The 13,817-nt window shown below is 38.1% G+C and overlaps 1 protein-coding gene and 1 pseudogene across 2 annotated transcripts in view; one reads left to right on the top strand and one right to left on the bottom strand.

Annotated features, from left to right (window-relative positions):
- The window catches only part of LOC100580626 (elongation factor-like GTPase 1), a 393,155-nt gene that overhangs the window by 170,164 nt on the left and 209,174 nt on the right, over positions 1–13,817 (top strand). The window lies entirely within an intron of this gene.
- LOC105739964 overlaps positions 1–13,817 on the bottom strand; it is a 54,978-nt pseudogene that overhangs the window by 2,212 nt on the left and 38,949 nt on the right. Inside the window, exons 3-4 of the transcript XR_004030582.1 lie at positions 12,686–12,742; positions 8,650–8,789 (exon numbers count right to left, since the gene is read on the bottom strand). The product of XR_004030582.1 is annotated as a ubiquitin-conjugating enzyme E2 Q2 (transcript). The remainder of the gene's footprint in view (positions 1–8,649; positions 8,790–12,685; positions 12,743–13,817) is intronic.

Here is a 13,817-nt window from a genome sequence, read left to right as displayed (position 1 = left end):
TGATAATTACCATTTGATTCTACTACACTGCAACTATCACCTCTAGAAGTAATTAGCCAGCTCCATAGGTCCATGAGATTTCCCATGACTATTCCTAGAAGTACTAATTAGGATCACAGGTATGTGGGGACCACTCTGTAATCATAACATTCTCTAAACCTTCAATCACAATTTACATTTGAAAAACCTTTGGTTTTTATGATAAAAAAAGTATGTATGAATATATATATGTGTGTGTGTGTACATGTAAATATGTGTGTGTGTACATATGTATATATATACACATATATATAACACTAAAATCTCTACCTATCAACAACATAATGCTTTATAACCAGTGGTTCCAGACGTAGGCCCCAGAACAACGGTATCAGTTTCACCTGGGAACTTCTTAAAAATGTAAATGCTCAGGCAATACCACAGACCTTCTGAATCAGAAACCCTGGGACTAGCTCTCCAAATGACTCTGGTGCACACTATATTTAAAAAAAACAAAAAAAAGTAGCCCAGGCACTGCAGCTCACGCCTGTCATCCCAGCACCTTGGGAGGGCAAGGTGGGAGGATCACTTGAGCTCAGGAGTTCAAGAACAGCCAGAGCAACATAGTGAGACCTCATCTCTACAAAAAATTTTTTTAAACTTAAAAAAATAAAAAAAATTTAAAGTAATCACTTAAACTTATGCCCCTGAGAGAACAGGTAATACCACTCAAACAAATGGAGGAGGAAATGGAAAGTTATAGTAAAAAGCAAATAAGCAAGTTTAATTAATTTTAAGAACATCGTTAATACTATATACTATTTAGAAGATTTTAAAAGAATCTATAAAAGACTATGTACACTTATTATCAGATAATGGGTGAGAGTCATAAAGGTAAAATTAGTACAGAAAAAATGAAATGAAAACCAAAGCGAATAAAAATGAAGTTAAAATCAGGCCCAAACAGAACAGTGTTATGGTAAACTTATGTAACATATGAAGGGATTTCACTTCAATAGAACTACATAAAGGAACCATTCCAATAATGATAGACTAGGTAACTTAGATCAACCCTCTCACTGAGAACTAGAAAGGTGGACAAAACGTAACGATTACAGGGCTGAGAAAAGGGAATACTAGAGAACAGGGTCTTCTTTTTTTCCCCTTGGGTTTTCTTCCAATGACAGCAGAGAAGAAGAGGTTAACAAGCTGAGCTAGAACTCACAGCCTCACAGAGCTCACAGGGAGATAAACACTGGAGCTCAGCATCCACCGAGGAGAGGCCCTGCTAAGTCTCCCACTCCTTAGGTTGGGAACCTGAAGAACAAACTGCAAATTGCCCTGACAGGGAATGATGGCCAGCTTTCATCATCTCAATCCCTGGTTGTTAATTTCCAAGTCCCTGGCAGGGGAAATGTAAATCCTCTCTGGAGAAGAATATCCTCCAAGGCTTCAAATTAGCTCTACAATTTTTCATATATAATGTCTATCACTAAAAATAAAAAGCCACATGAGACTTAAAGATGACATAACAGAAAACAAGAGAAGCAAACAACAGACACAAAACCTCAAGGGATCAAGATAACGGAGTTAGCAGACACACTTCAAAATAACTCTGCTGAAAGACAAGGAAAGGCGGGACAAGACTGAAAACCTGACAGAGAAGTGCAAATTATAAAATGAACCATATGAAATTCTGCAACTTAGAACTACCAAAACTGAAATTAATAACGTAATGGATAAGCTTAACCACAGCAGTAACCCAGCAGAAGACAGATTCAGTAAACTGGAAAAAGATCAGAAAGACAAAAAGGTAGAAAATTGAGAAAATAAAAGACAATATATTGAAAAGTTTATCACATATGTAAGAGCCCTGGAAGAAAAAAAAGGATAGGACAGAAGCAAGAGCTGAAGATATGGTTGCGGAGAATTTTCCAAAACTGATCAAAGACTTCACAAGACTTAACCACCATAAACACTTGAAGAGAAACAATGGAAGCTAGCGTAAGAGAATGATATCCTCAAGGTGCTGAAAGAAAGAAACTGCCAATCTAGAGGCTTACACTCAGTGAAGACACTCTTCAATAATGAAATAAAACATAAGGATTTTTTCTATCTGCAGACTCACACTAAAGGAAATACTAAAGGATATTTTCACACAGGAGAAAGAGGATCCTACATCAAAACCTGGGGACTCTATTCCACAAGCTCTGTACCCTGGAACTCAGGAATCAAGATTTTACAGAAATAAAGAGTTCTTCAGGGAGGGGAAAATGAAGGTTGAGGGTGACTGGTAAAATGAAGTTTGAGTCACCTTAGTATATTTTAACTCAGAATGAGACTCTCAGGCTCTACAAGGATCTCATGAAGTTATCTGATTTCCCATTTAACATCTCAGCCTTCGAAGTTATTCTTAAAGATGAAGAACATTCTAGTCTTCAAAGACTACATCAGCAGATGGGTCTAAATAAATACAAGTCACTTCCTTACATTGAGTTGAAAATCACCTCTTTGTAATTTGACTTATTAGTTCTAGTTTTATGCCCTGTCTTCACCAAAAACAAATAAAAACTAATGTTTCCATATACATACTCCTTCAAATAGTTGAAGACGAGCTATCATGAACCAGAACCCCCATGTTTTCCTCTCCAAATCCACAATTTCACCAGCTATCCTAGCACATGGAAAAGAATCTCTTCCCAAACCTGGCTATTATTCTCTAAATGAACCTAACCTTATCTAAGTAGACCTTTCTTAAAGTACTACCTCAGAATTCAATTCAGTAATTCTGATGTTGCCTGTAACATCAGAAAACAGCTTCCTTAAAAGTACAGCAAGTTGGATTTACCACGTTGCTGACCAGGGCGCATTCCCTCCTGCAGTCAATCCCATCTTCGTGTTATACTTTATCTCAAGTTCCATTTTGCTTATTATCCATGACTCTCAAGTTGTCACTGTGGACATCAGAGGCCATAAACATATTGTTCTGGCTCTTTCCTGTAAATCTTTCTGAGTCATACCTGCTATTCTCCAAAGTCTGTGAATCCCGATACTAATAACTTGGCAATTCAGTTTAAGGTCCTCTTCAGAAGGTCAGTTAGCTCAAAGCAATCACATTCTTCCCAGGCCTCTTAAGAAATACTCCAACCCGAGAAAAGGCCCTTCTTTCTGGTATCAGGAGCCACGGGCCACAAACACAAATCCAATAGCATTTCAGCCATTTACCTCCCAGATCATCCCCTCCATGAAGTTCTAACTACAGCAGGAAAAAATTATGAAGACACCACCTGCAGTCACGAATCCTCCAGTTTCCTGGCCAAGATGTCATATTCCCTTCAAGATACCTCCCAAAGAGGACATGACAAGGCAGGTGCACAGAGGGTGCTACAGGTACTGATAAGGTTCTATTTCTTTTTTATTTTTATTTTTTGAGATGGAGTTTCACTCTTCTCACCCAGGCTGGAGTGCAATGGTGCAATCTTGGCTCACTGCAACCTCTGCCTCCTAGGTTCAAGTGATTCTCCCACCTCAGCCTCCCAAGTAGGTGGGATTACAGGCACCTGCCACCACGCCTGGCTAATTTTTGTATTTTTAGTAGAGATGGGGTTTCACCATGTTGGCCGGGCTGGTCTCAAACTCCTGTCCTCAGGTGATCCACCTGCCTCGGCCTCCCAAAGTGCTGGGATTACAGGCGTGAGCCACCACGCCCAGCCAAAGGTTCTATTTCTTAAGTTTGATGTTGCACATATGTTCATATGATTTAATGTTTTTATTAAAAAATGGTATCTTCCTGTTTTTTTGTGAGTGTGTGTTTTTTGTTGTAGGCCTGCATGTTTCATTCGTTCACCCACATGAATCCGTAAAGAAGTAGCCATTAGCAACTTCAGTCAATATATACTGGATTCATACTTTAGGAAGAGAACCCAGTTGACAACCACAACAGTTTCTATGATAACAAAAGTGAGAGAAAATACTAACATTAGGGTCATTTCAAGAAAGTTCAATCATAAGATACATCCCCAAGGAAAAATAGACACATGAAAAAGCTAAGTAAGAAGCTTTTAGAAAACTACTACCATCCTTAGAGTAAGTACAACAAAGTATTCCTTTATGTCTTTGTGTGTTTCATCAAAATACTTCATATAGCCATAGATTTTAAACCATTACATCTTATCTAGATTCCATATTAGATCATTAACTTTTTTTTCTAGATTCCATTGTTATTCTTTTGTAACCTTTATTTTTGCTATCTTAAAAGTACTTTATTAAATATAACACATTCAGAAAAGTACACAAAATATATCTTAAGGTAGACCTTAACAAGTTATTCTAAATTATTTGCCCATGTAACCACCAACCTGGTCCAGAAATATATTACAGCCAGTATCCAAGAAGCCCACAGATGTACCTTTCAGCTCACACCTCCCTACCTCCCAGCTAGATGGACTCCTTACCCTACCGTGTGTAATCACCTCTTTTTTCTTGACAGTTTTACTGCCCAAGTATGAATCCATAAAGAAGTGTTTCTCAGTTTTCTTTTCATTTATGTTCTATGGCCGTTTGGAGGGCAGCAGACCATTATAATAGGTCAGATTTTCTTTCACTCTAAGGACCAATTTTCACTCCACTGCAGGCGATATTGCCTCCACTAAGAATGTATGCCCTAACCAACATTAGTTTTGCCTATTTTTGAACTCTACACAGAGGAAATTGTACAAAATAGGTTTTGGGGGTCTGGTCTCTTTTGCTTAACATAGTGTTCAAGACTTGCCCATCTTGTCCCACATGGCTGTATGCCATTTTATGAATACCACAATTCTCCATTTTATTGGAATGAACATTTGGGTTATTTTCTGTTTGGGGCTATTATAAACGATGCTGCTCTGAACATTCCTGTGTCTCCTGTCACCTATGTACTCATTTCTTGTGGAGTATATATCCGCGAGATTCCTGAAGCATAGGGTATGAGTATCTTCCACTTTACCAAACTATTTTCCAAAACACTTGTACAAATATACACCTCCACTAGAAGGATATAGAGTCTCATAACAATTTTCTTACCTTAAAAGATAAGCAAAATGTCTCCTCTCCCTTCTTTTTAATATCTAAAGATCACTGTGCAAAGGACTATCAGGGTCAACCTTGAGAATTACAAAACAAAAAACAATTCAAACAAAAAGATGATGACGATGATGATGATGATTTTAACTAACTCAAAAATGAACCAATCTGAAAGCTAAAATAGAGCACCTAGGATAAGTTCCAGAAAGAGGAGATCTTAAGCTGCTCTATATCCCCAGGAAAAATAGAGGCCACTATAGCTTCCAGCTCCTTTAGAATAAATGTCCCAAAGGGATCATAATACCCTAAATCTAATCTAATAAGGGGGTTCAGAGTTTGCAGTCATTCTTAAGGAAAACAGTCATATGTATATAATTTTCTCAAGAATTCAAACAAAGTTTAATATGCTTTCTTAAACTTGTATTATTAGCCAAGGTGTTCAAGGAGAAAAATTTGCCATGGACGGAACCGTCAAAAGTTAAATCACTAAAAATTCGGTATTTTTCTACAACTGTCCTATATATACATATACAATATGTATCCCACCCTCCACTCCCCCTTGTTTTTGTTTTATGATACAGGGTGTCTCACTCTGTCACCCAGGCTGGAATATAACGGTGCAATCACAGCTCATTGCAGCCTTGACTTCCCCAAGCTCGAAAGATCTTCCTGCCTCAGCCTCCCACCACCTCTAGTAGCTGGGACAACAGGTGTACTCCACCTATATATTTTTAAAGTAATAACATAACTACCTCCACAATAAGAGTTGATTATGTTGCTTTCAAAACTGGAGGAAAAATCACAAAAATCAACTTGGCAATCATTCTCTGTATAATGAAATGTATTACTCTTATTTCCTTACCAAGCAATATTGCTCGAGCTTTTTGCCAGAAGATAAAAATCATGTAAATGTTCACTCTATCAGGAGGATGACCAAAAAAATTCCAATGGACCTATAAAAAACAATTTCTTTAAATCCAAAAACAAGCAAACTCATCCTATCTTACCCCCTACATCTTTTGGAGCTTGATTGCATTTGAGTTTCACAAAATAAAGCTAGTAAACATTTCCATTTCTGTCCAGCTTTAAGAAATGACATTTATAATCTGACAACAGAAAAGAACAAAAGAACAATAAGAAGAGCAGGGATTTAGAGATCCTTACCTGTCTTATAACTCTGTGATCTGTATATGTCCCTGAGCTCTCCTGTAAGTCTATCTGAAGCTTGCAAGCTTGCACTGACCCAGACACTGCAGCTGGAAACACAAAAGCCGCTGTTTACCAGGGTCTACTGAGCCAACTAATTTAAAGATTTAAGGTATTTCAACCTGCTCTAAAAGATTACAGTAGCCAGGCACAGTGTAATCCCAGCTGTAATCCCAGCATTTCAGAAGGCTGAGGCGGGTGGATCACTTGAGGCCAAGAGTTTGAAACCAGCCTCGCCATCAGCATGAAACCCCATCTCTAATTAAAAAAAATACAAAAGTTGGACGGGCACGGTTGCATGTGCCTGTAGTCCCAGCTACTCGGGAAGTTGAGGCAAGATAATCACTTGAACCTGGGAGGTGGAGGTAGTAGTGAGCTGAGATGGTGCCACTGAACTCTGACCTGGGCCACAGAGCAAGACTCCATCTCAAAAGAAAAAAAAAGAAAAAAGAAAAAGATTACAATAAAAATGGATCACCACTCAACAATTTAAGAAAAAAAAAAAATCCAATTAAACGAAGCATTATGAAGTTTCATGAGAATATAGAACTAGACACAAGTCTGCCTCATTTCCTTTTTCTTATCACCTAAAAAACTCTAGCCAACATGTTCAGATCACCACGGACTCCACCATAGCATAGAATTCAGTATGAGTCTATTCCAAACCCCAGCAATTTTTGAAAATACTCAAGGTGACACAATATTAAGTAAAATAGGCTTCCATTCATAAGACTACAAGCAAGAATATTACACAGATGGTCTAGTTCACACATGAAGACATTGAGAACCATGTGTGCCTACATGCAACTGGTTTCAGTTTTTCAGTGCAGGGACTTCTCTAAAGATGAAAACACATCGATATCTTATCCTAAGACTAAACAGAAATGGAACTACTTTTTGGTCATGTGAAACTAAAGGTTTTAAAGACTGCACTAGACTTTTAAGGGGAAAAAAAATCAAGTTTATAAAAATATTACCTCCTAGCTATGTAACCCTGAACTCATTTCATATCTATAAAATATGAGAAGTTTTTCCTATCTCTAAAATATAAACAGCACCTATTTCACACAGTGGCTATGATGACTAAATGAAAAGATCTATAAAGTATAAAGTATTTAGCACAGTATCAGTCATGCAAAATTATTCAGTAATTTTTACTTGTTTTGAAGATAACGCAAACTGGAATTGATCACAAGACACAGAAAGTACAGTAACATTAATTCAAATGCTACAATCTTAGTTTTTTAAATAATCAAGATATGGGGATTAACTAAATTTTTTTGCTGTAAGAAAAATTACCAATTAAATTAATATACAAATAAGATTGAAGGAGGCAGAGTTATCTATCTGATTTCAACATTTGGCATCTACTTGCCTAACAATTCATTCCCTGTTTTGGAGAACCTGCGCCCAAGACAAAGTAACTGGTCCTCGGATATTGTGGAGTTGGTAAATAGCTCTAATACAAGGCAGGAAGCAGGAAGTGTTCAGACAATCATTTGATGTTTCCCTACTCTGTCTAAGCACTTTATGTATATACGTGCATCACTTTAATTTGTTTTTCATAGCAACCATCCAAAAGATATGTACTCTCTATCCATATTTTAGAGTTCAGCAAAGTGAAACCATGAAAGGTGTGTCTGTCACCAAACTCAGTGTTCCTTTCCCATCCTGCCGCTTCACATAAAAAGATGTTAAGTCAAAAGAGAAACATTGCTTTTGGTTTGGTCAGAGCAGGATGGATCAAAGTCAGCTTCACGAAGGAGAAATAATTTGGTTGTGTTTTGTAGGAAAGAATGAACTTGAATTTACAGATGCCACAGAAGGAAGGTAAGCAGAGAACACAGCATAGACAAGCTGGAAAGGGGCATATACAGGGATCAGCAGGTGGTTCCAGGATGCGAAGAGCAGATGAACAGGGTAAAAAGTGGCTATTAATAGATGAGAAAGATAACCTTGGGCAACAAAGCGTATGAGTATGGCTAGGCATGGCGGCTCATGTCTGTAATCCCAGCACTTGGGCAGGCCAAGGTAGCAGGACTGCTTGAACTCAGGTGTTCAAGACCAGCATGGTCAACATAGTGAGACCTCATCTCTACTAAAAATCAAAAAAATTAGCCTGGTGTGGTGGCACATGACTATAGTCTGAGACACTTGGGAGGCTGAGGTAGGAGGACCACCGGAGCCTGAGAGATAAAGGCTACAGTGAACTATGATTGTGCTACCACACTCTAGCCCAGGCGACAGAGCAAGACCCTGTCTCAAAACCAATAAACATATGACTGAATCCACCTCTAAGGCAGGAATGGAGGAGGAGAGCAGCTGAGATCAGCATGTTCATGAATTGCCTGGTATTAACTATAATTACTTAACCAAAAAGTCCAGATATTTATACACACTTACATATTTAAATGGCCTTGCCTTTCAGTCTTCCTGATTTTCTCTAATATTGCCCGATTTTCTTTTTCAGTTCCTTCACCCTCCAACTTCTTCTCACTAATAGGCTCTTCTTTCATCTCGTAGTGATCTAAGTCTTCTATATCCTGCAAAAAGAAGAACAATATTAGCTGATTCAACCCACTTTCCTTCAGCGGTTTCTTATGCCAAAACTTAAATTATTCTTGACTCAGTGGGGGACAGGAAACAGAATATATCTATCCTATGGGGAGAGAGAAAAAGCCCCCCACATTCCATTCAAGAGGCTCCCACCTTTTATATCCTGTATTTTATTTAAAAGTTAGACTCTGGGGAAAGCAGATTTAAAAGGTTTACAAAGTCACAACTATTATGAAATAAGCCATCATTTATTTATTTACTTCTTTATTTTATTTTATTTTATTTTTGTAAGATAGAGTCTCACTCTGTCACTCAGGCAGGAGTATAGTAGGGCAATCTCTGCTCACTGCAACCTCTGCCTCCCAGGTTCAAGTGATTCTCACGCCTCAGTCTCCTGAGTAGCTGGGATTACAGACGTACACCACCACGCCCAGCTAATTTCTTTGTATTTTTAGTAGAGACAGGATTTCAACATGTTGGCCAGGCTGGTCTCAAACTTCTGACGTCAAGTGATCTGCCCACCTCAGCCTCCCAAAGTGCTGGGATTACCAGCGTGAGAAACCACGCCCGGCCAAGCCATCTTTTAAATCTCCTCTTAAGAGGAACCTTTGAAACAGCTTAGCAGCAGGTGTCAAGAACCTTAACTGTTCATAGTTTGTTCCAGAAACTCGACTTCTAGAACTGTATTACAAGAAACTAGTCTAAGATGTAAACACAAATTTAGGCATAAGGATACCTATTTCAACCTTGCAACCACAAAAACAAACACAAAATCTGCACGTGCAAAAACAGCGAGACAGTTAACTCCATGAACTATTAGGAAGCCACTGAAATACCAACACAGCATAATTTCTCCTGTATCAAAAAACTTTGAAATGAAAAATGGATTACACAAAGGAATAGAAAGAATTTCAATTATGCTGAAATAAGCACAGAAAAAGACCAGAAGAACTTATATTGAAATGTTAATTTCAATTAATTTTAGTTGTTATCTCTGGAGACATTTGGTACTTTCCCCTAATTTCCAAGTGTATGGTTTTATGTAGTAAGCACCTATTGATGTTAATAATTTAAAAATAAGTTAGAAAAAGAATTTGATCTCAGGTGCTCAGGAGGCTGAAACAGAAGCATTGTTTGGGCCCAGGAGTTTGAGGCTGCAGTAAGCTATGATCATGCCACTGCACTCCACCCTGGGTGACAGTGACCCTATCTCAAAACCTAATGATAATTTCAAAAGAATTTGAATAATACCCCGCAGAACAACATCTTTATTCACATCATTCTGCTCCCTCCCTTCCCACACTATCTGTTCTTAACACATATACAAATATATGCAGAATTGTTTAAATCCTAACTTTTTTCAATTACCTTATATTTCTACTTCAATTGCCAAAATCTCTAACGGGGTAGTTTATATTTATCTCGATTTTTTTTTCCCAAGCCGGCTAATTCACCGATTTCTAGACCAGGTTACTGACTACCTTCACTCAAACTCTGCCCATGAGTCTGTACTTCATGGAGCTCCCTTCTCCCCGTGTGCACATTTCAGCCCTGATCTTCCACCCACACTTGTTTTCCCCACAATGCTCACAAATGCCTTTGGCCTGTATTTCCACCTGTACCTTCAACCTCAGTCATGTTCCCATCCACAAAACTTCTCCACCTAAGTATTAATCAGCCCATCCCAAACAGAATTCAACATATCTTTCTAAAACAATATTCTCAGCACACGATTCCCTGCTTAAGGCCTTCTTATCAACAAACACACCAAATAGAAACATGCCTGTCTCAAATTCAAGACTTCTATCCATCTGCCTTTTCTGGACAATCTTGCTTTCCATGACATCAACATATCAACCTTCCTTCTCAAAAGAAAAGCATCCAATGCACCCAAACACACCATATCCAAAGTTGCTCTGGGCCTGTTCCCACATTATTTCAGGAGCCTAGAATATCTGCTTCTCACCTGTCCTAATCTGACAACTCCAAAGTCCAGTCTCCTACCTTTCTAGATTTCCCTCAAACTTGCGGTCCCTTGTTTTTTATCTTGTGAAGGGAAAATGAAAGGGTTCATGAACTTTACTACAATGGCTGCCTGACCCACAGAAAAGGTTTAATGTCTTCATGCAGTTTATTCCACCCAAGCTAAACTGCATAAAAACATTAAAACAGACTCTCATCCTAATTGGACAATTTTAAAAAGTATTTTACGCCCAGACTCATAAAACAAGCCTACAGCCAGGCACAGTGACATACACCTGTAATCCCAGCACTTTGGGAGGCCGAGGTGGTGGATCACTTGAGGCCAGGAGTTCAAGACCAGCCTGGGCAACAGAGTAAGACTCAAACTGTACAAAAAATAAAAAAAAAAAATTAGCTGGACATGGGGCAACGGCCTGTAGTCCCAGCTACTCAGGAGGATCGCTTGAACCCAGGAGTTCAAGGTTACAGTGAGCCATGCCGGCGCCACTGAACTCCAGCCTGGGTGACAGTGAAACCCTGTCTCAATAAATAAACAAAAACAAGCCTCCAACACTACTTTTTTAGTTCTGAAGCACTCTAAAGTACATTTTACATTAATAATTTCCAAACCAAGAAAATGAAAGCCTAAATTAATTATAAGACCCCAAACAGAAAAAAACCTTTTAAAACAATCGATACCATGGAATTCACATAAATTCTATTTGGTCAATGCAGAGACATAGATCTTTGTTCTGAAGTTCAAATTTATATGCAAGGCTTCAGAGCCAGAAAACATCTAAAATTATACCCATGACTGACAACTGGCCTAGGCTTTGGAATGTGCTCTACTAAATTTGCTACTGTTTGAATGCATTCCCTCCAAAATTCAACTGTTGCCAATGTGATGATATTAAGAGGTAGGACTTTTAAGAGATGATTAGGCCAAGAAGGCTCCTTTCTCCTTCATGGGATTAAGGCCCTTATGAACGAGGCCCCACACATTGGACTAGCTTGCTCTCCTGCCCTTCTGCCTGCTACCATGTGAGGATGAAACAAGAAGGTCCTGAGACACCAAATGTTGATATTTTCATCTTGGATTTCCCAGACTCCAGAACTGTCAGAAAATAAATGACTGCTCTTCATAAATTACTCACTCTCTGTTGTTCTGTTACAACACTATAAAACAGACTAAGACAAATTTCTTTGAATGATTTTTCAGCAAGAGACAGTTTCACTACTTCTGGCAAGTAGTCTCTAAAATATTCTGAAATTCTCCTTTTATGCAAACATAAAGTTTTTTAAACTCAGTAGTTTCTCTTCCAAAACATAACCAAATACAGGTTAAGTACTGATTAGTATAAAATATAATTTTAGTGCTAAAAGTTAAGAGCCTTTGTTTTCCAGAAAATCAAATCCAAGAATTCAGAAAAAAACAATTTGCTCAAAGACATATCATGAGTTAAAGGTAAAGCCAGAATTTATAAATTACATTCCATTCCAAATATGACGTGCTTTCAATTATTCCATATTAATAGTTATTTATAAAGGAGATTAGAGAATTACTCAAATGTCCAAAACTGAAGATATTTATGTTTTTTTTTTTTTTTTGAGACAGAGTCTTGCTTGTCACTCAGGCAGGAGTGCAGTGGCACGACCTTGGCTCACTGCAACCTCCACCTCCCGGATTCAAGCAATTCTCCTGCCTCAGCCTCCTGAGTTGCTGAGATTACATGTGCCCACCACCATGCCCAGCTAATTTTTGTACTTTACTTAGTAGAGACAGAGTTTCGCCATGTTGGCCAGGCTGGTCTCAAACTCCTGTCCTCAGGTGATCCACCCACCATGGCCTCCCATAGTGCTGGAGTTACAGGCATGAGTCACCTCGCCTGGCCAAAATGTTATTCTTATATAAAATACCCACTTCATCCATCTCTTCTTCTTCGTCTTCTTTTGAAGTCACTTCTTCTGTTGTCCCATTCTGAAATAGAGAAAGAATCTGCCAGGGCTACACAGAACAAATATGCACATTAGAAAACTGGTGTCATAGCTTTAGGGACAAACTCCCAACCATCTGTCACTGCAGTCCCACTACCAAAGAGCTTATTAAAATTAAAATGTGCATTTTTAAATCCAACTTTGATTTGACAAATAGTTCTCAGCTTTTAAAAATGAAACAATTTTGAACAATTCAACTTAATGGATGCCTTAGGAATAAAGAAAAGCAATCAGTCAAATAGAAAGCAAAACTGGAAAACATTTTAAAACATAATCTAATTTAAAATAAGAAAATATTTTACTTGTACGGCTACGTGCATAAGATCAAAGGCTTATTTTCTTTAAAATAAATATTCCAAACTATCAATTCCTCAAAACAGCTACCTTTCTAACTTTGAAAAGCCTGAATCATTACATAAATTCAATTTCCTTACATTTTAAGAGGTCGGATGTGTTACTTATAATAGACACTTCCCAAAACTAAGAGTTATGAATTGATTACCACCTCACTATAAAGCAAATTGTCTTTTTAAAAACATGTAATTTACTATCAAATATCTCTCTACAAGACACAATTTACCAATTAACACAAATTACAATTATCAAGTTCAGAAATGGATCTAATGAATTTTTAGGAGGGGCCTTTGTACCCAGTTTGGGCAAAGGTCAAAAGACAAGCTTCCTGGCCAGGATACAGTATATAAATACATCTTTAACCATAAAGGCCAGTTCAGGTTAGAACTCAGAATATGTAAAAGATCAAGAAACTAGGATCCAGAAATCAAGACCAACAAAGGTCTCAGCAGCATCTAAGCAGCAGCTTCCAAAACGTAATTCACCCCTTCTTCATTTCCCTAAATTCTTATATTCCAAAGCCAATAATTCTGGGTATCTAAAGAATATATACCTAGCCTCAAAGTCCCAAAGAATTTGGTTGCATCAGTGGTTGAAAGAGCATTTTTGAAATGCTAATTTCAAAGCCTACCCAAAGAATCTGTTTTGCAAAAGCTCTCTGATTCTCACATGCATCTGGGTCTGTCACCACTAGCCCAGTTACC

Source organism: Nomascus leucogenys, chromosome 6 (genome assembly GCF_006542625.1).
Source record: "Nomascus leucogenys isolate Asia chromosome 6, Asia_NLE_v1, whole genome shotgun sequence".
Taxonomy (NCBI): domain Eukaryota; kingdom Metazoa; phylum Chordata; class Mammalia; order Primates; family Hylobatidae; genus Nomascus; species Nomascus leucogenys.
Note: the sequence above shows the minus strand (reverse complement) of the source record. Positions and strands in the feature narration are given on the sequence as shown.